The sequence below is a fragment of the Phyllobates terribilis genome, unplaced genomic scaffold, assembly GCF_046119375.1.
Source record: "Phyllobates terribilis strain yellow unplaced genomic scaffold, ASM4611937v1 Scaffold_40__1_contigs__length_11209783, whole genome shotgun sequence".
Lineage (NCBI taxonomy): Eukaryota > Metazoa > Chordata > Amphibia > Anura > Dendrobatidae > Phyllobates > Phyllobates terribilis.
The window spans coordinates 10,000,001-10,022,333 of record NW_027362800.1 but is presented as its reverse complement, the minus strand read 5'-3'; the positions used below and the strand labels follow the sequence as shown (position 1 = coordinate 10,022,333).

Below are 22,333 nucleotides of genomic sequence, written 5' to 3'. Positions count from 1 at the left end.
TCTCCTCCCTTCCAACGGTGTTGAGGCGGGTGGGAACAGCCGGGGGTTGAGGGTACTGTGCTAAAAGAGGTGGAGTTATGCAGATCTAAAACGCGTGGATTGCAGCAGCAGCAAGCCGAAAAGTGCAGGCATGTGAGGGATCTAGAGGTTGACAGCATGTCTTCTTAACGGGAGTCCAGGTGGCCATCTCCACAAATGGACTTTTCAGAATCCTTGGGTGGCACCGTAGTCGGAAACCAATTCTGGTTATCGCTTCTCGGCCTTTTGGCTAAGATCAAGTGTAGTATCTGTTCTTATCAGTTTAATATCTGATACGTCCCCTATCTGGGGACCATATATTAAATGGATTTTTAGAACAGGGAGATGGAAAAAGAGCTTGCTCTGTCCACTCCACGCATTGACCTGGTATTGCAGTATCTCCAGGACCGGTGCACCCCTTCTTTAATGCAGTTTCTAAAATCAGAAAGAATTGAATTCAATGCTTTTTGTTCATTTTGCTTGTTTGTCGGATTTTGGGATGGACTCTTTGGCTTTGCTTTTCTTCTCCTCATTGGATTTTTCATGTTAAAAGTTGCAGAAGCCAGATGACAAGCTCATTTTGGTTCAACTTCAGCAACTGTGCATTGCATTGCCATGTAATGTAATGTAATGCAATGCTATCTATCTAGCTCTCCCTCTATACTTCCTTTTGGATAAACAGACATATTAGGCAAGCATTTTGGAGCTTTCACCTAAATAACTACAGGTGGTGAGATAAGCTGCACAATATAATTGACCTTTCAGTATATTGTTGCACACACACCATCTATTTAGCAAATGCCCTTGTTATCAACAGCAGCCTTTTAAACTCACCTGAGCTAACAGGTATGTGAGCTGGTTACTCTGCTGCGCTTAAAATTTCTTTTTTGGTTTGCTACAATGCCTTTTCTGAAACGTTGTCTCCCTCTGCTGGAACACTGACTTCTTTCATTTAATGCCTGCAGACTATAAAAGAGAAACCAACCCAAAAAGTTTGGTTGATTAGTCTGTGGCATTCTTTTAAACTGTTGCTTATGGCGGTCTCTGTGAGCTTCTCAGTGACATTCAGCCATCCAGGTATCCCGCCTGCAGTAGACGGAATGTGGCAATGGAACGCTGGCTGCGCGTGTCATAATAGGCTCTGAACCTTTATATACCTGCGCACAGCAGCAGCCACCTTCAGTCTGCTGCTGGACAGCCAGCAGCAGCAGCAGCAGGAGAGGTAATTAATCAGCAACCCTCCTGCTAAGGGTAGACAGCTGCTCGTTCCACCCCCCCCCCCCCGCCTTAATTGGTTCTCCTCCCTTCCAACGGTGTTGAGGCGGGTGGGAACAGCCGGGGGTTGAGGGTACTGTGCTAAAAGAGGTGGAGTTATGCAGATCTAAAACGCGTGGATTGCAGCAGCAGCAAGCCGAAAAGTGCAGGCATGTGAGGGATCTAGAGGTTGACAGCATGTCTTCTTAACGGGAGTCCAGGTGGCCATCTCCACAAATGGACTTTTCAGAATCCTTGGGTGGCACCGTAGTCGGAAACCAATTCTGGTTATCGCTTCTCGGCCTTTTGGCTAAGATCAAGTGTAGTATCTGTTCTTATCAGTTTAATATCTGATACGTCCCCTATCTGGGGACCATATATTAAATGGATTTTTAGAACAGGGAGATGGAAAAAGAGCTTGCTCTGTCCACTCCACGCATTGACCTGGTATTGCAGTATCTCCAGGACCGGTGCACCCCTTCTTTAATGCAGTTTCTAAAATCAGAAAGAATTGAATTCAATGCTTTTTGTTCATTTTGCTTGTTTGTCGGATTTTGGGATGGACTCTTTGGCTTTGCTTTTCTTCTCCTCATTGGATTTTTCATGTTAAAAGTTGCAGAAGCCAGATGACAAGCTCATTTTGGTTCAACTTCAGCAACTGTGCATTGCATTGCCATGTAATGTAATGTAATGCAATGCTATCTATCTAGCTCTCCCTCTATACTTCCTTTTGGATAAACAGACATATTAGGCAAGCATTTTGGAGCTTTCACCTAAATAACTACAGGTGGTGAGATAAGCTGCACAATATAATTGACCTTTCAGTATATTGTTGCACACACACCATCTATTTAGCAAATGCCCTTGTTATCAACAGCAGCCTTTTAAACTCACCTGAGCTAACAGGTATGTGAGCTGGTTACTCTGCTGCGCTTAAAATTTCTTTTTTGGTTTGCTACAATGCCTTTTCTGAAACGTTGTCTCCCTCTGCTGGAACACTGACTTCTTTCATTTAATGCCTGCAGACTATAAAAGAGAAACCAACCCAAAAAGTTTGGTTGATTAGTCTGTGGCATTCTTTTAAACTGTTGCTTATGGCGGTCTCTGTGAGCTTCTCAGTGACATTCAGCCATCCAGGTATCCCGCCTGCAGTAGACGGAATGTGGCAATGGAACGCTGGCTGCGCGTGTCATAATAGGCTCTGAGCCTTTAAATACCTGCGCACAGCAGCAGCCACCTTCAGTCTGCTGCTGGACAGCCAGCAGCAGCAGCAGCAGGAGAGGTAATTAATCAGCAACCCTCCTGCTAAGGGTAGACAGCTGCTCGTTCCACCCCCCCCCCGCCTTAATTGGTTCTCCTCCCTTCCAACGGTGTTGAGGCGGGTGGGAACAGCCGGGGGTTGAGGGTACTGTGCTAAAAGAGGTGGAGTTATGCAGATCTAAAACGCGTGGATTGCAGCAGCAGCAAGCCGAAAAGTGCAGGCATGTGAGGGATCTAGAGGTTGACAGCATGTCTTCTTAACGGGAGTCCAGGTGGCCATCTCCACAAATGGACTTTTCAGAATCCTTGGGTGGCACCGTAGTCGGAAACCAATTCTGGTTATCGCTTCTCGGCCTTTTGGCTAAGATCAAGTGTAGTATCTGTTCTTATCAGTTTAATATCTGATACGTCCCCTATCTGGGGACCATATATTAAATGGATTTTTAGAACAGGGAGATGGAAAAAGAGCTTGCTCTGTCCACTCCACGCATTGACCTGGTATTGCAGTATCTCCAGGACCGGTGCACCCCTTCTTTAATGCAGTTTCTAAAATCAGAAAGAATTGAATTCAATGCTTTTTGTTCATTTTGCTTGTTTGTCGGATTTTGGGATGGACTCTTTGGCTTTGCTTTTCTTCTCCTCATTGGATTTTTCATGTTAAAAGTTGCAGAAGCCAGATGACAAGCTCATTTTGGTTCAACTTCAGCAACTGTGCATTGCATTGCCATGTAATGTAATGTAATGCAATGCTATCTATCTAGCTCTCCCTCTATACTTCCTTTTGGATAAACAGACATATTAGGCAAGCATTTTGGAGCTTTCACCTAAATAACTACAGGTGGTGAGATAAGCTGCACAATATAATTGACCTTTCAGTATATTGTTGCACACACACCATCTATTTAGCAAATGCCCTTGTTATCAACAGCAGCCTTTTAAACTCACCTGAGCTAACAGGTATGTGAGCTGGTTACTCTGCTGCGCTTAAAATTTCTTTTTTGGTTTGCTACAATGCATTTTCTGAAACGTTGTCTCCCTCTGCTGGAACACTGACTTCTTTCATTTAATGCCTGCAGACTATAAAAGAGAAACCAACCCAAAAAGTTTGGTTGATTAGTCTGTGGCATTCTTTTAAACTGTTGCTTATGGCGGTCTCTGTGAGCTTCTCAGTGACATTCAGCCATCCAGGTATCCCGCCTGCAGTAGACGGAATGTGGCAATGGAACGCTGGCTGCGCGTGTCATAATAGGCTCTGAGCCTTTATATACCTGCGCACAGCAGCAGCCACCTTCAGTCTGCTGCTGGACAGCCAGCAGCAGCAGCAGCAGGAGAGGTAATTAATCAGCAACCCTCCTGCTAAGGGTAGACAGCTGCTCGTTCCACCCCCCCCCCGCCTTAATTGGTTCTCCTCCCTTCCAACGGTGTTGAGGCGGGTGGGAACAGCCGGGGGTTGAGGGTACTGTGCTAAAAGAGGTGGAGTTATGCAGATCTAAAACGCGTGGATTGCAGCAGCAGCAAGCCGAAAAGTGCAGGCATGTGAGGGATCTAGAGGTTGACAGCATGTCTTCTTAACGGGAGTCCAGGTGGCCATCTCCACAAATGGACTTTTCAGAATCCTTGGGTGGCACCGTAGTCGGAAACCAATTCTGGTTATCGCTTCTCGGCCTTTTGGCTAAGATCAAGTGTAGTATCTGTTCTTATCAGTTTAATATCTGATACGTCCCCTATCTGGGGACCATATATTAAATGGATTTTTAGAACAGGGAGATGGAAAAAGAGCTTGCTCTGTCCACTCCACGCATTGACCTGGTATTGCAGTATCTCCAGGACCGGTGCACCCCTTCTTTAATGCAGTTTCTAAAATCAGAAAGAATTGAATTCAATGCTTTTTGTTCATTTTGCTTGTTTGTCGGATTTTGGGATGGACTCTTTGGCTTTGCTTTTCTTCTCCTCATTGGATTTTTCATGTTAAAAGTTGCAGAAGCCAGATGACAAGCTCATTTTGGTTCAACTTCAGCAACTGTGCATTGCATTGCCATGTAATGTAATGTAATGCAATGCTATCTATCTAGCTCTCCCTCTATACTTCCTTTTGGATAAACAGACATATTAGGCAAGCATTTTGGAGCTTTCACCTAAATAACTACAGGTGGTGAGATAAGCTGCACAATATAATTGACCTTTCAGTATATTGTTGCACACACACCATCTATTTAGCAAATGCCCTTGTTATCAACAGCAGCCTTTTAAACTCACCTGAGCTAACAGGTATGTGAGCTGGTTACTCTGCTGCGCTTAAAATTTCTTTTTTGGTTTGCTACAATGCCTTTTCTGAAACGTTGTCTCCCTCTGCTGGAACACTGACTTCTTTCATTTAATGCCTGCAGACTATAAAAGAGAAACCAACCCAAAAAGTTTGGTTGATTAGTCTGTGGCATTCTTTTAAACTGTTGCTTATGGCGGTCTCTGTGAGCTTCTCAGTGACATTCAGCCATCCAGGTATCCCGCCTGCAGTAGACGGAATGTGGCAATGGAACGCTGGCTGCGCGTGTCATAATAGGCTCTGAGCCTTTATATACCTGCGCACAGCAGCAGCCACCTTCAGTCTGCTGCTGGACAGCCAGCAGCAGCAGCAGCAGGAGAGGTAATTAATCAGCAACCCTCCTGCTAAGGGTAGACAGCTGCTCGTTCCACCCCCCCCCGCCTTAATTGGTTCTCCTCCCTTCCAACGGTGTTGAGGCGGGTGGGAACAGCCGGGGGTTGAGGGTACTGTGCTAAAAGAGGTGGAGTTATGCAGATCTAAAACGCGTGGATTGCAGCAGCAGCAAGCCGAAAAGTGCAGGCATGTGAGGGATCTAGAGGTTGACAGCATGTCTTCTTAACGGGAGTCCAGGTGGCCATCTCCACAAATGGACTTTTCAGAATCCTTGGGTGGCACCGTAGTCGGAAACCAATTCTGGTTATCGCTTCTCGGCCTTTTGGCTAAGATCAAGTGTAGTATCTGTTCTTATCAGTTTAATATCTGATACGTCCCCTATCTGGGGACCATATATTAAATGGATTTTTAGAACAGGGAGATGGAAAAAGAGCTTGCTCTGTCCACTCCACGCATTGACCTGGTATTGCAGTATCTCCAGGACCGGTGCACCCCTTCTTTAATGCAGTTTCTAAAATCAGAAAGAATTGAATTCAATGCTTTTTGTTCATTTTGCTTGTTTGTCGGATTTTGGGATGGACTCTTTGGCTTTGCTTTTCTTCTCCTCATTGGATTTTTCATGTTAAAAGTTGCAGAAGCCAGATGACAAGCTCATTTTGGTTCAACTTCAGCAACTGTGCATTGCATTGCCATGTAATGTAATGTAATGCAATGCTATCTATCTAGCTCTCCCTCTATACTTCCTTTTGGATAAACAGACATATTAGGCAAGCATTTTGGAGCTTTCACCTAAATAACTACAGGTGGTGAGATAAGCTGCACAATATAATTGACCTTTCAGTATATTGTTGCACACACACCATCTATTTAGCAAATGCCCTTGTTATCAACAGCAGCCTTTTAAACTCACCTGAGCTAACAGGTATGTGAGCTGGTTACTCTGCTGCGCTTAAAATTTCTTTTTTGGTTTGCTACAATGCCTTTTCTGAAACGTTGTCTCCCTCTGCTGGAACACTGACTTCTTTCATTTAATGCCTGCAGACTATAAAAGAGAAACCAACCCAAAAAGTTTGGTTGATTAGTCTGTGGCATTCTTTTAAACTGTTGCTTATGGCGGTCTCTGTGAGCTTCTCAGTGACATTCAGCCATCCAGGTATCCCGCCTGCAGTAGACGGAATGTGGCAATGGAACGCTGGCTGCGCGTGTCATAATAGGCTCTGAGCCTTTATATACCTGCGCACAGCAGCAGCCACCTTCAGTCTGCTGCTGGACAGCCAGCAGCAGCAGCAGCAGGAGAGGTAATTAATCAGCAACCCTCCTGCTAAGGGTAGACAGCTGCTCGTTCCACCCCCCCCCCCGCCTTAATTGGTTCTCCTCCCTTCCAACGGTGTTGAGGCGGGTGGGAACAGCCGGGGGTTGAGGGTACTGTGCTAAAAGAGGTGGAGTTATGCAGATCTAAAACGCGTGGATTGCAGCAGCAGCAAGCCGAAAAGTGCAGGCATGTGAGGGATCTAGAGGTTGACAGCATGTCTTCTTAACGGGAGTCCAGGTGGCCATCTCCACAAATGGACTTTTCAGAATCCTTGGGTGGCACCGTAGTCGGAAACCAATTCTGGTTATCGCTTCTCGGCCTTTTGGCTAAGATCAAGTGTAGTATCTGTTCTTATCAGTTTAATATCTGATACGTCCCCTATCTGGGGACCATATATTAAATGGATTTTTAGAACAGGGAGATGGAAAAAGAGCTTGCTCTGTCCACTCCACGCATTGACCTGGTATTGCAGTATCTCCAGGACCGGTGCACCCCTTCTTTAATGCAGTTTCTAAAATCAGAAAGAATTGAATTCAATGCTTTTTGTTCCTTTTGCTTGTTTGTCGGATTTTGGGATGGACTCTTTGGCTTTGCTTTTCTTCTCCTCATTGGATTTTTCATGTTAAAAGTTGCAGAAGCCAGATGACAAGCTCATTTTGGTTCAACTTCAGCAACTGTGCATTGCATTGCCATGTAATGTAATGTAATGCAATGCTATCTATCTAGCTCTCCCTCTATACTTCCTTTTGGATAAACAGACATATTAGGCAAGCATTTTGGAGCTTTCACCTAAATAACTACAGGTGGTGAGATAAGCTGCACAATATAATTGACCTTTCAGTATATTGTTGCACACACACCATCTATTTAGCAAATGCCCTTGTTATCAACAGCAGCCTTTTAAACTCACCTGAGCTAACAGGTATGTGAGCTGGTTACTCTGCTGCGCTTAAAATTTCTTTTTTGGTTTGCTACAATGCCTTTTCTGAAACGTTGTCTCCCTCTGCTGGAACACTGACTTCTTTCATTTAATGCCTGCAGACTATAAAAGAGAAACCAACCCAAAAAGTTTGGTTGATTAGTCTGTGGCATTCTTTTAAACTGTTGCTTATGGCGGTCTCTGTGAGCTTCTCAGTGACATTCAGCCATCCAGGTATCCCGCCTGCAGTAGACGGAATGTGGCAATGGAACGCTGGCTGCGCGTGTCATAATAGGCTCTGAGCCTTTATATACCTGCGCACAGCAGCAGCCACCTTCAGTCTGCTGCTGGACAGCCAGCAGCAGCAGCAGCAGGAGAGATAATTAATCAGCAACCCTCCTGCTAAGGGTAGACAGCTGCTCGTTCCACCCCCCCCCGCCTTAATTGGTTCTCCTCCCTTCCAACGGTGTTGAGGCGGGTGGGAACAGCCGGGGGTTGAGGGTACTGTGCTAAAAGAGGTGGAGTTATGCAGATCAAAAACGCGTGGATTGCAGCAGCAGCAAGCCGAAAAGTGCAGGCATGTGAGGGATCTAGAGGTTGACAGCATGTCTTCTTAACGGGAGTCCAGGTGGCCATCTCCACAAATGGACTTTTCAGAATCCTTGGGTGGCACCGTAGTCGGAAACCAATTCTGGTTATCGCTTCTCGGCCTTTTGGCTAAGATCAAGTGTAGTATCTGTTCTTATCAGTTTAATATCTGATACGTCCCCTATCTGGGGACCATATATTAAATGGATTTTTAGAACAGGGAGATGGAAAACGAGCTTGCTCTGTCCACTCCACGCATTGACCTGGTATTGCAGTATCTCCAGGACCGGTGCACCCCTTCTTTAATGCAGTTTCTAAAATCAGAAAGAATTGAATTCAATGCTTTTTGTTCATTTTGCTTGTTTGTCGGATTTTGGGATGGACTCTTTGGCTTTGCTTTTCTTCTCCTCATTGGATTTTTCATGTTAAAAGTTGCAGAAGCCAGATGACAAGCTCATTTTGGTTCAACTTCAGCAACTGTGCATTGCATTGCCATGTAATGTAATGTAATGCAATGCTATCTATCTAGCTCTCCCTCTATACTTCCTTTTGGATAAACAGACATATTAGGCAAGCATTTTGGAGCTTTCACCTAAATAACTACAGGTGGTGAGATAAGCTGCACAATATAATTGACCTTTCAGTATATTGTTGCACACACACCATCTATTTAGCAAATGCCCTTGTTATCAACAGCAGCCTTTTAAACTCACCTGAGCTAACAGGTATGTGAGCTGGTTACTCTGCTGCGCTTAAAATTTCTTTTTTGGTTTGCTACAATGCCTTTTCTGAAACGTTGTCTCCCTCTGCTGGAACACTGACTTCTTTCATTTAATGCCTGCAGACTATAAAAGAGAAACCAACCCAAAAAGTTTGGTTGATTAGTCTGTGGCATTCTTTTAAACTGTTGCTTATGGCGGTCTCTGTGAGCTTCTCAGTGACATTCAGCCATCCAGGTATCCCGCCTGCAGTAGACGGAATGTGGCAATGGAACGCTGGCTGCGCGTGTCATAATAGGCTCTGAGCCTTTATATACCTGCGCACAGCAGCAGCCACCTTCAGTCTGCTGCTGGACAGCCAGCAGCAGCAGCAGCAGGAGAGGTAATTAATCAGCAACCCTCCTGCTAAGGGTAGACAGCTGCTCGTTCCACCCCCCCCCCGCCTTAATTGGTTCTCCTCCCTTCCAACGGTGTTGAGGCGGGTGGGAACAGCCGGGGGTTGAGGGTACTGTGCTAAAAGAGGTGGAGTTATGCAGATCTAAAACGCGTGGATTGCAGCAGCAGCAAGCCGAAAAGTGCAGGCATGTGAGGGATCTAGAGGTTGACAGCATGTCTTCTTAACGGGAGTCCAGGTGGCCATCTCCACAAATGGACTTTTCAGAATCCTTGGGTGGCACCGTAGTCGGAAACCAATTCTGGTTATCGCTTCTCGGCCTTTTGGCTAAGATCAAGTGTAGTATCTGTTCTTATCAGTTTAATATCTGATACGTCCCCTATCTGGGGACCATATATTAAATGGATTTTTAGAACAGGGAGATGGAAAAAGAGCTTGCTCTGTCCACTCCACGCATTGACCTGGTATTGCAGTATCTCCAGGACCGGTGCACCCCTTCTTTAATGCAGTTTCTAAAATCAGAAAGAATTGAATTCAATGCTTTTTGTTCATTTTGCTTGTTTGTCGGATTTTGGGATGGACTCTTTGGCTTTGCTTTTCTTCTCCTCATTGGATTTTTCATGTTAAAAGTTGCAGAAGCCAGATGACAAGCTCATTTTGGTTCAACTTCAGCAACTGTGCATTGCATTGCCATGTAATGTAATGTAATGCAATGCTATCTATCTAGCTCTCCCTCTATACTTCCTTTTGGATAAACAGACATATTAGGCAAGCATTTTGGAGCTTTCACCTAAATAACTACAGGTGGTGAGATAAGCTGCACAATATAATTGACCTTTCAGTATATTGTTGCACACACACCATCTATTTAGCAAATGCCCTTGTTATCAACAGCAGCCTTTTAAACTCACCTGAGCTAACAGGTATGTGAGCTGGTTACTCTGCTGCGCTTAAAATTTCTTTTTTGGTTTGCTACAATGCCTTTTCTGAAACGTTGTCTCCCTCTGCTGGAACACTGACTTCTTTCATTTAATGCCTGCAGACTATAAAAGAGAAACCAACCCAAAAAGTTTGGTTGATTAGTCTGTGGCATTCTTTTAAACTGTTGCTTATGGCGGTCTCTGTGAGCTTCTCAGTGACATTCAGCCATCCAGGTATCCCGCCTGCAGTAGACGGAATGTGGCAATGGAACGCTGGCTGCGCGTGTCATAATAGGCTCTGAGCCTTTATATACCTGCGCACAGCAGCAGCCACCTTCAGTCTGCTGCTGGACAGCCAGCAGCAGCAGCAGCAGGAGAGGTAATTAATCAGCAACCCTCCTGCTAAGGGTAGACAGCTGCTCGTTCCACCCCCCCCCCGCCTTAATTGGTTCTCCTCCCTTCCAACGGTGTTGAGGCGGGTGGGAACAGCCGGGGGTTGAGGGTACTGTGCTAAAAGAGGTGGAGTTATGCAGATCTAAAACGCGTGGATTGCAGCAGCAGCAAGCCGAAAAGTGCAGGCATGTGAGGGATCTAGAGGTTGACAGCATGTCTTCTTAACGGGAGTCCAGGTGGCCATCTCCACAAATGGACTTTTCAGAATCCTTGGGTGGCACCGTAGTCGGAAACCAATTCTGGTTATCGCTTCTCGGCCTTTTGGCTAAGATCAAGTGTAGTATCTGTTCTTATCAGTTTAATATCTGATACGTCCCCTATCTGGGGACCATATATTAAATGGATTTTTAGAACAGGGAGATGGAAAAAGAGCTTGCTCTGTCCACTCCACGCATTGACCTGGTATTGCAGTATCTCCAGGACCGGTGCACCCCTTCTTTAATGCAGTTTCTAAAATCAGAAAGAATTGAATTCAATGCTTTTTGTTCATTTTGCTTGTTTGTCGGATTTTGGGATGGACTCTTTGGCTTTGCTTTTCTTCTCCTCATTGGATTTTTCATGTTAAAAGTTGCAGAAGCCAGATGACAAGCTCATTTTGGTTCAACTTCAGCAACTGTGCATTGCATTGCCATGTAATGTAATGTAATGCAATGCTATCTATCTAGCTCTCCCTCTATACTTCCTTTTGGATAAACAGACATATTAGGCAAGCATTTTGGAGCTTTCACCTAAATAACTACAGGTGGTGAGATAAGCTGCACAATATAATTGACCTTTCAGTATATTGTTGCACACACACCATCTATTTAGCAAATGCCCTTGTTATCAACAGCAGCCTTTTAAACTCACCTGAGCTAACAGGTATGTGAGCTGGTTACTCTGCTGCGCTTAAAATTTCTTTTTTGGTTTGCTACAATGCCTTTTCTGAAACGTTGTCTCCCTCTGCTGGAACACTGACTTCTTTCATTTAATGCCTGCAGACTATAAAAGAGAAACCAACCCAAAAAGTTTGGTTGATTAGTCTGTGGCATTCTTTTAAACTGTTGCTTATGGCGGTCTCTGTGAGCTTCTCAGTGACATTCAGCCATCCAGGTATCCCGCCTGCAGTAGACGGAATGTGGCAATGGAACGCTGGCTGCGCGTGTCATAATAGGCTCTGAACCTTTATATACCTGCGCACAGCAGCAGCCACCTTCAGTCTGCTGCTGGACAGCCAGCAGCAGCAGCAGCAGGAGAGGTAATTAATCAGCAACCCTCCTGCTAAGGGTAGACAGCTGCTCGTTCCACCCCCCCCCCCCCGCCTTAATTGGTTCTCCTCCCTTCCAACGGTGTTGAGGCGGGTGGGAACAGCCGGGGGTTGAGGGTACTGTGCTAAAAGAGGTGGAGTTATGCAGATCTAAAACGCGTGGATTGCAGCAGCAGCAAGCCGAAAAGTGCAGGCATGTGAGGGATCTAGAGGTTGACAGCATGTCTTCTTAACGGGAGTCCAGGTGGCCATCTCCACAAATGGACTTTTCAGAATCCTTGGGTGGCACCGTAGTCGGAAACCAATTCTGGTTATCGCTTCTCGGCCTTTTGGCTAAGATCAAGTGTAGTATCTGTTCTTATCAGTTTAATATCTGATACGTCCCCTATCTGGGGACCATATATTAAATGGATTTTTAGAACAGGGAGATGGAAAAAGAGCTTGCTCTGTCCACTCCACGCATTGACCTGGTATTGCAGTATCTCCAGGACCGGTGCACCCCTTCTTTAATGCAGTTTCTAAAATCAGAAAGAATTGAATTCAATGCTTTTTGTTCATTTTGCTTGTTTGTCGGATTTTGGGATGGACTCTTTGGCTTTGCTTTTCTTCTCCTCATTGGATTTTTCATGTTAAAAGTTGCAGAAGCCAGATGACAAGCTCATTTTGGTTCAACTTCAGCAACTGTGCATTGCATTGCCATGTAATGTAATGTAATGCAATGCTATCTATCTAGCTCTCCCTCTATACTTCCTTTTGGATAAACAGACATATTAGGCAAGCATTTTGGAGCTTTCACCTAAATAACTACAGGTGGTGAGATAAGCTGCACAATATAATTGACCTTTCAGTATATTGTTGCACACACACCATCTATTTAGCAAATGCCCTTGTTATCAACAGCAGCCTTTTAAACTCACCTGAGCTAACAGGTATGTGAGCTGGTTACTCTGCTGCGCTTAAAATTTCTTTTTTGGTTTGCTACAATGCCTTTTCTGAAACGTTGTCTCCCTCTGCTGGAACACTGACTTCTTTCATTTAATGCCTGCAGACTATAAAAGAGAAACCAACCCAAAAAGTTTGGTTGATTAGTCTGTGGCATTCTTTTAAACTGTTGCTTATGGCGGTCTCTGTGAGCTTCTCAGTGACATTCAGCCATCCAGGTATCCCGCCTGCAGTAGACGGAATGTGGCAATGGAACGCTGGCTGCGCGTGTCATAATAGGCTCTGAGCCTTTAAATACCTGCGCACAGCAGCAGCCACCTTCAGTCTGCTGCTGGACAGCCAGCAGCAGCAGCAGCAGGAGAGGTAATTAATCAGCAACCCTCCTGCTAAGGGTAGACAGCTGCTCGTTCCACCCCCCCCCCGCCTTAATTGGTTCTCCTCCCTTCCAACGGTGTTGAGGCGGGTGGGAACAGCCGGGGGTTGAGGGTACTGTGCTAAAAGAGGTGGAGTTATGCAGATCTAAAACGCGTGGATTGCAGCAGCAGCAAGCCGAAAAGTGCAGGCATGTGAGGGATCTAGAGGTTGACAGCATGTCTTCTTAACGGGAGTCCAGGTGGCCATCTCCACAAATGGACTTTTCAGAATCCTTGGGTGGCACCGTAGTCGGAAACCAATTCTGGTTATCGCTTCTCGGCCTTTTGGCTAAGATCAAGTGTAGTATCTGTTCTTATCAGTTTAATATCTGATACGTCCCCTATCTGGGGACCATATATTAAATGGATTTTTAGAACAGGGAGATGGAAAAAGAGCTTGCTCTGTCCACTCCACGCATTGACCTGGTATTGCAGTATCTCCAGGACCGGTGCACCCCTTCTTTAATGCAGTTTCTAAAATCAGAAAGAATTGAATTCAATGCTTTTTGTTCATTTTGCTTGTTTGTCGGATTTTGGGATGGACTCTTTGGCTTTGCTTTTCTTCTCCTCATTGGATTTTTCATGTTAAAAGTTGCAGAAGCCAGATGACAAGCTCATTTTGGTTCAACTTCAGCAACTGTGCATTGCATTGCCATGTAATGTAATGTAATGCAATGCTATCTATCTAGCTCTCCCTCTATACTTCCTTTTGGATAAACAGACATATTAGGCAAGCATTTTGGAGCTTTCACCTAAATAACTACAGGTGGTGAGATAAGCTGCACAATATAATTGACCTTTCAGTATATTGTTGCACACACACCATCTATTTAGCAAATGCCCTTGTTATCAACAGCAGCCTTTTAAACTCACCTGAGCTAACAGGTATGTGAGCTGGTTACTCTGCTGCGCTTAAAATTTCTTTTTTGGTTTGCTACAATGCATTTTCTGAAACGTTGTCTCCCTCTGCTGGAACACTGACTTCTTTCATTTAATGCCTGCAGACTATAAAAGAGAAACCAACCCAAAAAGTTTGGTTGATTAGTCTGTGGCATTCTTTTAAACTGTTGCTTATGGCGGTCTCTGTGAGCTTCTCAGTGACATTCAGCCATCCAGGTATCCCGCCTGCAGTAGACGGAATGTGGCAATGGAACGCTGGCTGCGCGTGTCATAATAGGCTCTGAGCCTTTATATACCTGCGCACAGCAGCAGCCACCTTCAGTCTGCTGCTGGACAGCCAGCAGCAGCAGCAGCAGGAGAGGTAATTAATCAGCAACCCTCCTGCTAAGGGTAGACAGCTGCTCGTTCCACCCCCCCCCCGCCTTAATTGGTTCTCCTCCCTTCCAACGGTGTTGAGGCGGGTGGGAACAGCCGGGGGTTGAGGGTACTGTGCTAAAAGAGGTGGAGTTATGCAGATCTAAAACGCGTGGATTGCAGCAGCAGCAAGCCGAAAAGTGCAGGCATGTGAGGGATCTAGAGGTTGACAGCATGTCTTCTTAACGGGAGTCCAGGTGGCCATCTCCACAAATGGACTTTTCAGAATCCTTGGGTGGCACCGTAGTCGGAAACCAATTCTGGTTATCGCTTCTCGGCCTTTTGGCTAAGATCAAGTGTAGTATCTGTTCTTATCAGTTTAATATCTGATACGTCCCCTATCTGGGGACCATATATTAAATGGATTTTTAGAACAGGGAGATGGAAAAAGAGCTTGCTCTGTCCACTCCACGCATTGACCTGGTATTGCAGTATCTCCAGGACCGGTGCACCCCTTCTTTAATGCAGTTTCTAAAATCAGAAAGAATTGAATTCAATGCTTTTTGTTCATTTTGCTTGTTTGTCGGATTTTGGGATGGACTCTTTGGCTTTGCTTTTCTTCTCCTCATTGGATTTTTCATGTTAAAAGTTGCAGAAGCCAGATGACAAGCTCATTTTGGTTCAACTTCAGCAACTGTGCATTGCATTGCCATGTAATGTAATGTAATGCAATGCTATCTATCTAGCTCTCCCTCTATACTTCCTTTTGGATAAACAGACATATTAGGCAAGCATTTTGGAGCTTTCACCTAAATAACTACAGGTGGTGAGATAAGCTGCACAATATAATTGACCTTTCAGTATATTGTTGCACACACACCATCTATTTAGCAAATGCCCTTGTTATCAACAGCAGCCTTTTAAACTCACCTGAGCTAACAGGTATGTGAGCTGGTTACTCTGCTGCGCTTAAAATTTCTTTTTTGGTTTGCTACAATGCCTTTTCTGAAACGTTGTCTCCCTCTGCTGGAACACTGACTTCTTTCATTTAATGCCTGCAGACTATAAAAGAGAAACCAACCCAAAAAGTTTGGTTGATTAGTCTGTGGCATTCTTTTAAACTGTTGCTTATGGCGGTCTCTGTGAGCTTCTCAGTGACATTCAGCCATCCAGGTATCCCGCCTGCAGTAGACGGAATGTGGCAATGGAACGCTGGCTGCGCGTGTCATAATAGGCTCTGAGCCTTTATATACCTGCGCACAGCAGCAGCCACCTTCAGTCTGCTGCTGGACAGCCAGCAGCAGCAGCAGCAGGAGAGGTAATTAATCAGCAACCCTCCTGCTAAGGGTAGACAGCTGCTCGTTCCACCCCCCCCCCGCCTTAATTGGTTCTCCTCCCTTCCAACGGTGTTGAGGCGGGTGGGAACAGCCGGGGGTTGAGGGTACTGTGCTAAAAGAGGTGGAGTTATGCAGATCTAAAACGCGTGGATTGCAGCAGCAGCAAGCCGAAAAGTGCAGGCATGTGAGGGATCTAGAGGTTGACAGCATGTCTTCTTAACGGGAGTCCAGGTGGCCATCTCCACAAATGGACTTTTCAGAATCCTTGGGTGGCACCGTAGTCGGAAACCAATTCTGGTTATCGCTTCTCGGCCTTTTGGCTAAGATCAAGTGTAGTATCTGTTCTTATCAGTTTAATATCTGATACGTCCCCTATCTGGGGACCATATATTAAATGGATTTTTAGAACAGGGAGATGGAAAAAGAGCTTGCTCTGTCCACTCCACGCATTGACCTGGTATTGCAGTATCTCCAGGACCGGTGCACCCCTTCTTTAATGCAGTTTCTAAAATCAGAAAGAATTGAATTCAATGCTTTTTGTTCATTTTGCTTGTTTGTCGGATTTTGGGATGGACTCTTTGGCTTTGCTTTTCTTCTCCTCATTGGATTTTTCATGTTAAAAGTTGCAGAAGCCAGATGACAAGCTCATTTTGGTTCAACTTCAGCAACTGTGCATTGCATTGCCATGTAATGTAATGTAATGCAATGCTATCTATCTAGCTCTCCCTCTATACTTCCTTTTGGATAAACAGACATATTAGGCAAGCATTTTGGAGCTTTCACCTAAATAACTACAGGTGGTGAGATAAGCTGCACAATATAATTGACCTTTCAGTATATTGTTGCACACACACCATCTATTTAGCAAATGCCCTTGTTATCAACAGCAGCCTTTTAAACTCACCTGAGCTAACAGGTATGTGAGCTGGTTACTCTGCTGCGCTTAAAATTTCTTTTTTGGTTTGCTACAATGCCTTTTCTGAAACGTTGTCTCCCTCTGCTGGAACACTGACTTCTTTCATTTAATGCCTGCAGACTATAAAAGAGAAACCAACCCAAAAAGTTTGGTTGATTAGTCTGTGGCATTCTTTTAAACTGTTGCTTATGGCGGTCTCTGTGAGCTTCTCAGTGACATTCAGCCATCCAGGTATCCCGCCTGCAGTAGACGGAATGTGGCAATGGAACGCTGGCTGCGCGTGTCATAATAGGCTCTGAGCCTTTATATACCTGCGCACAGCAGCAGCCACCTTCAGTCTGCTGCTGGACAGCCAGCAGCAGCAGCAGCAGGAGAGGTAATTAATCAGCAACCCTCCTGCTAAGGGTAGACAGCTGCTCGTTCCACCCCCCCCCCCGCCTTAATTGGTTCTCCTCCCTTCCAACGGTGTTGAGGCGGGTGGGAACAGCCGGGGGTTGAGGGTACTGTGCTAAAAGAGGTGGAGTTATGCAGATCTAAAACGCGTGGATTGCAGCAGCAGCAAGCCGAAAAGTGCAGGCATGTGAGGGATCTAGAGGTTGACAGCATGTCTTCTTAACGGGAGTCCAGGTGGCCATCTCCACAAATGGACTTTTCAGAATCCTTGGGTGGCACCGTAGTCGGAAACCAATTCTGGTTATCGCTTCTCGGCCTTTTGGCTAAGATCAAGTGTAGTATCTGTTCTTATCAGTTTAATATCTGATACGTCCCCTATCTGGGGACCATATATTAAATGGATTTTTAGAACAGGGAGATGGAAAAAGAGCTTGCTCTGTCCACTCCACGCATTGACCTGGTATTGCAGTATCTCCAGGACCGGTGCACCCCTTCTTTAATGCAGTTTCTAAAATCAGAAAGAATTGAATTCAATGCTTTTTGTTCATTTTGCTTGTTTGTCGGATTTTGGGATGGACTCTTTGGCTTTGCTTTTCTTCTCCTCATTGGATTTTTCATGTTAAAAGTTGCAGAAGCCAGATGACAAGCTCATTTTGGTTCAACTTCAGCAACTGTGCATTGCATTGCCATGTAATGTAATGTAATGCAATGCTATCTATCTAGCTCTCCCTCTATACTTCCTTTTGGATAAACAGACATATTAGGCAAGCATTTTGGAGCTTTCACCTAAATAACTACAGGTGGTGAGATAAGCTGCACAATATAATTGACCTTTCAGTATATTGTTGCACACACACCATCTATTTAGCAAATGCCCTTGTTATCAACAGCAGCCTTTTAAACTCACCTGAGCTAACAGGTATGTGAGCTGGTTACTCTGCTGCGCTTAAAATTTCTTTTTTGGTTTGCTACAATGCCTTTTCTGAAACGTTGTCTCCCTCTGCTGGAACACTGACTTCTTTCATTTAATGCCTGCAGACTATAAAAGAGAAACCAACCCAAAAAGTTTGGTTGATTAGTCTGTGGCATTCTTTTAAACTGTTGCTTATGGCGGTCTCTGTGAGCTTCTCAGTGACATTCAGCCATCCAGGTATCCCGCCTGCAGTAGACGGAATGTGGCAATGGAACGCTGGCTGCGCGTGTCATAATAGGCTCTGAGCCTTTATATACCTGCGCACAGCAGCAGCCACCTTCAGTCTGCTGCTGGACAGCCAGCAGCAGCAGCAGCAGGAGAGGTAATTAATCAGCAACCCTCCTGCTAAGGGTAGACAGCTGCTCGTTCCACCCCCCCCCCGCCTTAATTGGTTCTCCTCCCTTCCAACGGTGTTGAGGCGGGTGGGAACAGCCGGGGGTTGAGGGTACTGTGCTAAAAGAGGTGGAGTTATGCAGATCTAAAACGCGTGGATTGCAGCAGCAGCAAGCCGAAAAGTGCAGGCATGTGAGGGATCTAGAGGTTGACAGCATGTCTTCTTAACGGGAGTCCAGGTGGCCATCTCCACAAATGGACTTTTCAGAATCCTTGGGTGGCACCGTAGTCGGAAACCAATTCTGGTTATCGCTTCTCGGCCTTTTGGCTAAGATCAAGTGTAGTATCTGTTCTTATCAGTTTAATATCTGATACGTCCCCTATCTGGGGACCATATATTAAATGGATTTTTAGAACAGGGAGATGGAAAAAGAGCTTGCTCTGTCCACTCCACGCATTGACCTGGTATTGCAGAATCTCCAGGACCGGTGCACCCCTTCTTTAATGCAGTTTCTAAAATCAGAAAGAATTGAATTCAATGCTTTTTGTTCATTTTGCTTGTTTGTCGGATTTTGGGATGGACTCTTTGGCTTTGCTTTTCTTCTCCTCATTGGATTTTTCATGTTAAAAGTTGCAGAAGCCAGATGACAAGCTCATTTTGGTTCAACTTCAGCAACTGTGCATTGCATTGCCATGTAATGTAATGTAATGCAATGCTATCTATCTAGCTCTCCCTCTATACTTCCTTTTGGATAAACAGACATATTAGGCAAGCATTTTGGAGCTTTCACCTAAATAACTACAGGTGGTGAGATAAGCTGCACAATATAATTGACCTTTCAGTATATTGTTGCACACACACCATCTATTTAGCAAATGCCCTTGTTATCAACAGCAGCCTTTTAAACTCACCTGAGCTAACAGGTATGTGAGCTGGTTACTCTGCTGCGCTTAAAATTTCTTTTTTGGTTTGCTACAATGCCTTTTCTGAAACGTTGTCTCCCTCTGCTGGAACACTGACTTCTTTCATTTAATGCCTGCAGACTATAAAAGAGAAACCAACCCAAAAAGTTTGGTTGATTAGTCTGTGGCATTCTTTTAAACTGTTGCTTATGGCGGTCTCTGTGAGCTTCTCAGTGACATTCAGCCATCCAGGTATCCCGCCTGCAGTAGACGGAATGTGGCAATGGAACGCTGGCTGCGCGTGTCATAATAGGCTCTGAACCTTTATATACCTGCGCACAGCAGCAGCCACCTTCAGTCTGCTGCTGGACAGCCAGCAGCAGCAGCAGCAGGAGAGGTAATTAATCAGCAACCCTCCTGCTAAGGGTAGACAGCTGCTCGTTCCACCCCCCCCCCCGCCTTAATTGGTTCTCCTCCCTTCCAACGGTGTTGAGGCGGGTGGGAACAGCCGGGGGTTGAGGGTACTGTGCTAAAAGACGTGGAGTTATGCAGATCTAAAACGCGTGGATTGCAGCAGCAGCAAGCCGAAAAGTGCAGGCATGTGAGGGATCTAGAGGTTGACAGCATGTCTTCTTAACGGGAGTCCAGGTGGCCATCTCCACAAATGGACTTTTCAGAATCCTTGGGTGGCACCGTAGTCGGAAACCAATTCTGGTTATCGCTTCTCGGCCTTTTGGCTAAGATCAAGTGTAGTATCTGTTCTTATCAGTTTAATATCTGATATGTCCCCTATCTGGGGACCATATATTAAATGGATTTTTAGAACAGGGAGATGGAAAAAGAGCTTGCTCTGTCCACTCCACGCATTGACCTGGTATTGCAGTATCTCCAGGACCGGTGCACCCCTTCTTTAATGCAGTTTCTAAAATCAGAAAGAATTGAATTCAATGCTTTTTGTTCATTTTGCTTGTTTGTCGGATTTTGGGATGGACTCTTTGGCTTTGCTTTTCTTCTCCTCATTGGATTTTTCATGTTAAAAGTTGCAGAAGCCAGATGACAAGCTCATTTTGGTTCAACTTCAGCAACTGTGCATTGCATTGCCATGTAATGTAATGTAATGCAATGCTATCTATCTAGCTCTCCCTCTATACTTCCTTTTGGATAAACAGACATATTAGGCAAGCATTTTGGAGCTTTCACCTAAATAACTACAGGTGGTGAGATAAGCTGCACAATATAATTGACCTTTCAGTATATTGTTGCACACACACCATCTATTTAGCAAATGCCCTTGTTATCAACAGCAGCCTTTTAAACTCACCTGAGCTAACAGGTATGTGAGCTGGTTACTCTGCTGCGCTTAAAATTTCTTTTTTGGTTTGCTACAATGCCTTTTCTGAAACGTTGTCTCCCTCTGCTGGAACACTGACTTCTTTCATTTAATGCCTGCAGACTATAAAAGAGAAACCAACCCAAAAAGTTTGGTTGATTAGTCTGTGGCATTCTTTTAAACTGTTGCTTATGGCGGTCTCTGTGAGCTTCTCAGTGACATTCAGCCATCCAGGTATCCCGCCTGCAGTAGACGGAATGTGGCAATGGAACGCTGGCTGCGCGTGTCATAATAGGCTCTGAACCTTTATATACCTGCGCACAGCAGCAGCCACCTTCAGTCTGCTGCTGGACAGCCAGCAGCAGCAGCAGCAGGAGAGGTAATTAATCAGCAACCCTAATGCTAAGGGTAGACAGCTGCTCGTTCCACCCCCCCCCCCGCCTTAATTGGTTCTCCTCCCTTCCAACGGTGTTGAGGCAGGTGGGAACAGCCGGGGGTTGAGGGTACTGTGCTAAAAGACGTGGAGTTATGCAGATCTAAAACGCGTGGATTGCAGCAGCAGCAAGCCGAAAAGTGCAGGCATGTGAGGGATCTAGAGGTTGACAGCATGTCTTCTTAACGGGAGTCCAGGTGGCCATCTCCACAAATGGACTTTTCAGAATCCTTGGGTGGCACCGTAGTCGGAAACCAATTCTGGTTATCGCTTCTCGGCCTTTTGGCTAAGATCAAGTGTAGTATCTTTTGAAAAGGCAGTTTTGTCCTTGGGCTGCCCTAGTAAATTGATGCATATTACACACTGGTTTGGTGCACTTGTTAGTACGCCAGGTGGCTCATAGAGTTATCTGATGGAAAACATGGTCCTCCAGGATCGAAGTCACTAGGCTGGGTAAGTGTGAGGGCTTTGGAGCAATGTGCCCCAGGAGTAGGCGCCCTGGTAGGAGTCCAAGCTTACTGGGACTGGGAACCCCAGAAAGACTTGGCTTCGTAGCACGCCGCACCTTTGCCAATCATACTTTCTGAGCAACCCCCCTATTCCTGGCCTCCGGGCTAGGAAGGGGAATTTTTATAAACCCGGTCGGAGGTCCGGTCAGCTTTGGGCTGAGAAACCAACACAGGCTCCAGCTCCACTAGGGTGGCAGCCTAGATGGAAGCTGGGAGCACGAAAACGGCTCTTCTCCGGCTTCGGCTAGGGAGAGCATCGGAGATCCCTGACCCTCGCTGTGGCCTTCTGGCTCGGAGGGATGGGGATGGTTTATTGGGGACCCTCTCCTCCGGGAAGGGTCCACATGAATCCTCGCCTCGTGCGCTGTTTTGGTGTGACTTCGGTCACATTTTTCAGTGCCTTGGATGCAGCTTCAATCAAAAAATCTGTTCTTATCAGTTTAATATCTGATACGTCCCCTATCTGGGGACCATATATTAAATGGATTTTTAGAACAGGGAGATGGAAAAAGAGCTTGCTCTGTCCACTCCACGCATTGACCTGGTATTGCAGTATCTCCAGGACCGGTGCACCCCTTCTTTAATGCAGTTTCTAAAATCAGAAAGAATTGAATTCAATGCTTTTTGTTCATTTTGCTTGTTTGTCGGATTTTGGGATGGACTCTTTGGCTTTGCTTTTCTTCTCCTCATTGGATTTTTCATGTTAAAAGTTGCAGAAGCCAGATGACAAGCTCATTTTGGTTCAACTTCAGCAACTGTGCATTGCATTGCCATGTAATGTAATGTAATGCAATGCTATCTATCTAGCTCTCCCTCTATACTTCCTTTTGGATAAACAGACATATTAGGCAAGCATTT

The 22,333-nt window shown here is 45.3% G+C and overlaps 17 non-coding genes and 1 pseudogene across 17 annotated transcripts; all 18 read left to right on the top strand.

Moving 5' to 3' along the window:
* The first annotated feature begins 248 nt into the window (after positions 1-248).
* LOC141190491 (U2 spliceosomal RNA) lies at positions 249-439 on the top strand. The gene has a single exon (XR_012264517.1). It is a non-coding gene; the product is annotated as a U2 spliceosomal RNA (small nuclear RNA).
* Positions 440-1,562: 1,123 nt separating this feature from the next.
* LOC141190490 (U2 spliceosomal RNA) lies at positions 1,563-1,753 on the top strand. The gene has a single exon (XR_012264516.1). It is a non-coding gene; the product is annotated as a U2 spliceosomal RNA (small nuclear RNA).
* Positions 1,754-2,873: 1,120 nt separating this feature from the next.
* LOC141190489 (U2 spliceosomal RNA) lies at positions 2,874-3,064 on the top strand. Its single transcript, XR_012264515.1, has one exon. It is a non-coding gene; the product is annotated as a U2 spliceosomal RNA (small nuclear RNA).
* A 1,120-nt stretch (positions 3,065-4,184) lies between these two features.
* LOC141190488 (U2 spliceosomal RNA) lies at positions 4,185-4,375 on the top strand. The gene has a single exon (XR_012264514.1). It is a non-coding gene; the product is annotated as a U2 spliceosomal RNA (small nuclear RNA).
* Positions 4,376-5,494: 1,119 nt separating this feature from the next.
* Positions 5,495-5,685, top strand: LOC141190486 (U2 spliceosomal RNA). Its single transcript, XR_012264512.1, has one exon. It is a non-coding gene; the product is annotated as a U2 spliceosomal RNA (small nuclear RNA).
* A 1,121-nt stretch (positions 5,686-6,806) lies between these two features.
* On the top strand, positions 6,807-6,997 carry LOC141190485 (U2 spliceosomal RNA). Its single transcript, XR_012264511.1, has one exon. It is a non-coding gene; the product is annotated as a U2 spliceosomal RNA (small nuclear RNA).
* A 1,119-nt stretch (positions 6,998-8,116) lies between these two features.
* LOC141184678 (U2 spliceosomal RNA) lies at positions 8,117-8,307 on the top strand. Its single transcript, XR_012259411.1, has one exon. It is a non-coding gene; the product is annotated as a U2 spliceosomal RNA (small nuclear RNA).
* Positions 8,308-9,427: 1,120 nt separating this feature from the next.
* On the top strand, positions 9,428-9,618 carry LOC141190484 (U2 spliceosomal RNA). Its single transcript, XR_012264510.1, has one exon. It is a non-coding gene; the product is annotated as a U2 spliceosomal RNA (small nuclear RNA).
* Positions 9,619-10,738: 1,120 nt separating this feature from the next.
* On the top strand, positions 10,739-10,929 carry LOC141190483 (U2 spliceosomal RNA). Its single transcript, XR_012264509.1, has one exon. It is a non-coding gene; the product is annotated as a U2 spliceosomal RNA (small nuclear RNA).
* Positions 10,930-12,052: 1,123 nt separating this feature from the next.
* Positions 12,053-12,243, top strand: LOC141190482 (U2 spliceosomal RNA). Its single transcript, XR_012264508.1, has one exon. It is a non-coding gene; the product is annotated as a U2 spliceosomal RNA (small nuclear RNA).
* Positions 12,244-13,363: 1,120 nt separating this feature from the next.
* Positions 13,364-13,554, top strand: LOC141190481 (U2 spliceosomal RNA). Its single transcript, XR_012264507.1, has one exon. It is a non-coding gene; the product is annotated as a U2 spliceosomal RNA (small nuclear RNA).
* Positions 13,555-14,674: 1,120 nt separating this feature from the next.
* On the top strand, positions 14,675-14,865 carry LOC141190480 (U2 spliceosomal RNA). Its single transcript, XR_012264506.1, has one exon. It is a non-coding gene; the product is annotated as a U2 spliceosomal RNA (small nuclear RNA).
* A 1,120-nt stretch (positions 14,866-15,985) lies between these two features.
* Positions 15,986-16,176, top strand: LOC141190479 (U2 spliceosomal RNA). The gene has a single exon (XR_012264505.1). It is a non-coding gene; the product is annotated as a U2 spliceosomal RNA (small nuclear RNA).
* Positions 16,177-17,297: 1,121 nt separating this feature from the next.
* On the top strand, positions 17,298-17,488 carry LOC141190478 (U2 spliceosomal RNA). Its single transcript, XR_012264504.1, has one exon. It is a non-coding gene; the product is annotated as a U2 spliceosomal RNA (small nuclear RNA).
* A 1,120-nt stretch (positions 17,489-18,608) lies between these two features.
* On the top strand, positions 18,609-18,799 carry LOC141184464 (U2 spliceosomal RNA). Its single transcript, XR_012259216.1, has one exon. It is a non-coding gene; the product is annotated as a U2 spliceosomal RNA (small nuclear RNA).
* A 1,121-nt stretch (positions 18,800-19,920) lies between these two features.
* On the top strand, positions 19,921-20,111 carry LOC141186751 (U2 spliceosomal RNA). Its single transcript, XR_012261000.1, has one exon. It is a non-coding gene; the product is annotated as a U2 spliceosomal RNA (small nuclear RNA).
* A 1,121-nt stretch (positions 20,112-21,232) lies between these two features.
* LOC141186099 (U2 spliceosomal RNA) lies at positions 21,233-21,348 on the top strand (annotated as a pseudogene).
* Positions 21,349-21,871: 523 nt separating this feature from the next.
* On the top strand, positions 21,872-22,053 carry LOC141185655 (U2 spliceosomal RNA). Its single transcript, XR_012260295.1, has one exon. It is a non-coding gene; the product is annotated as a U2 spliceosomal RNA (small nuclear RNA).
* The last annotated feature ends 280 nt before the right edge of the window (positions 22,054-22,333 follow it).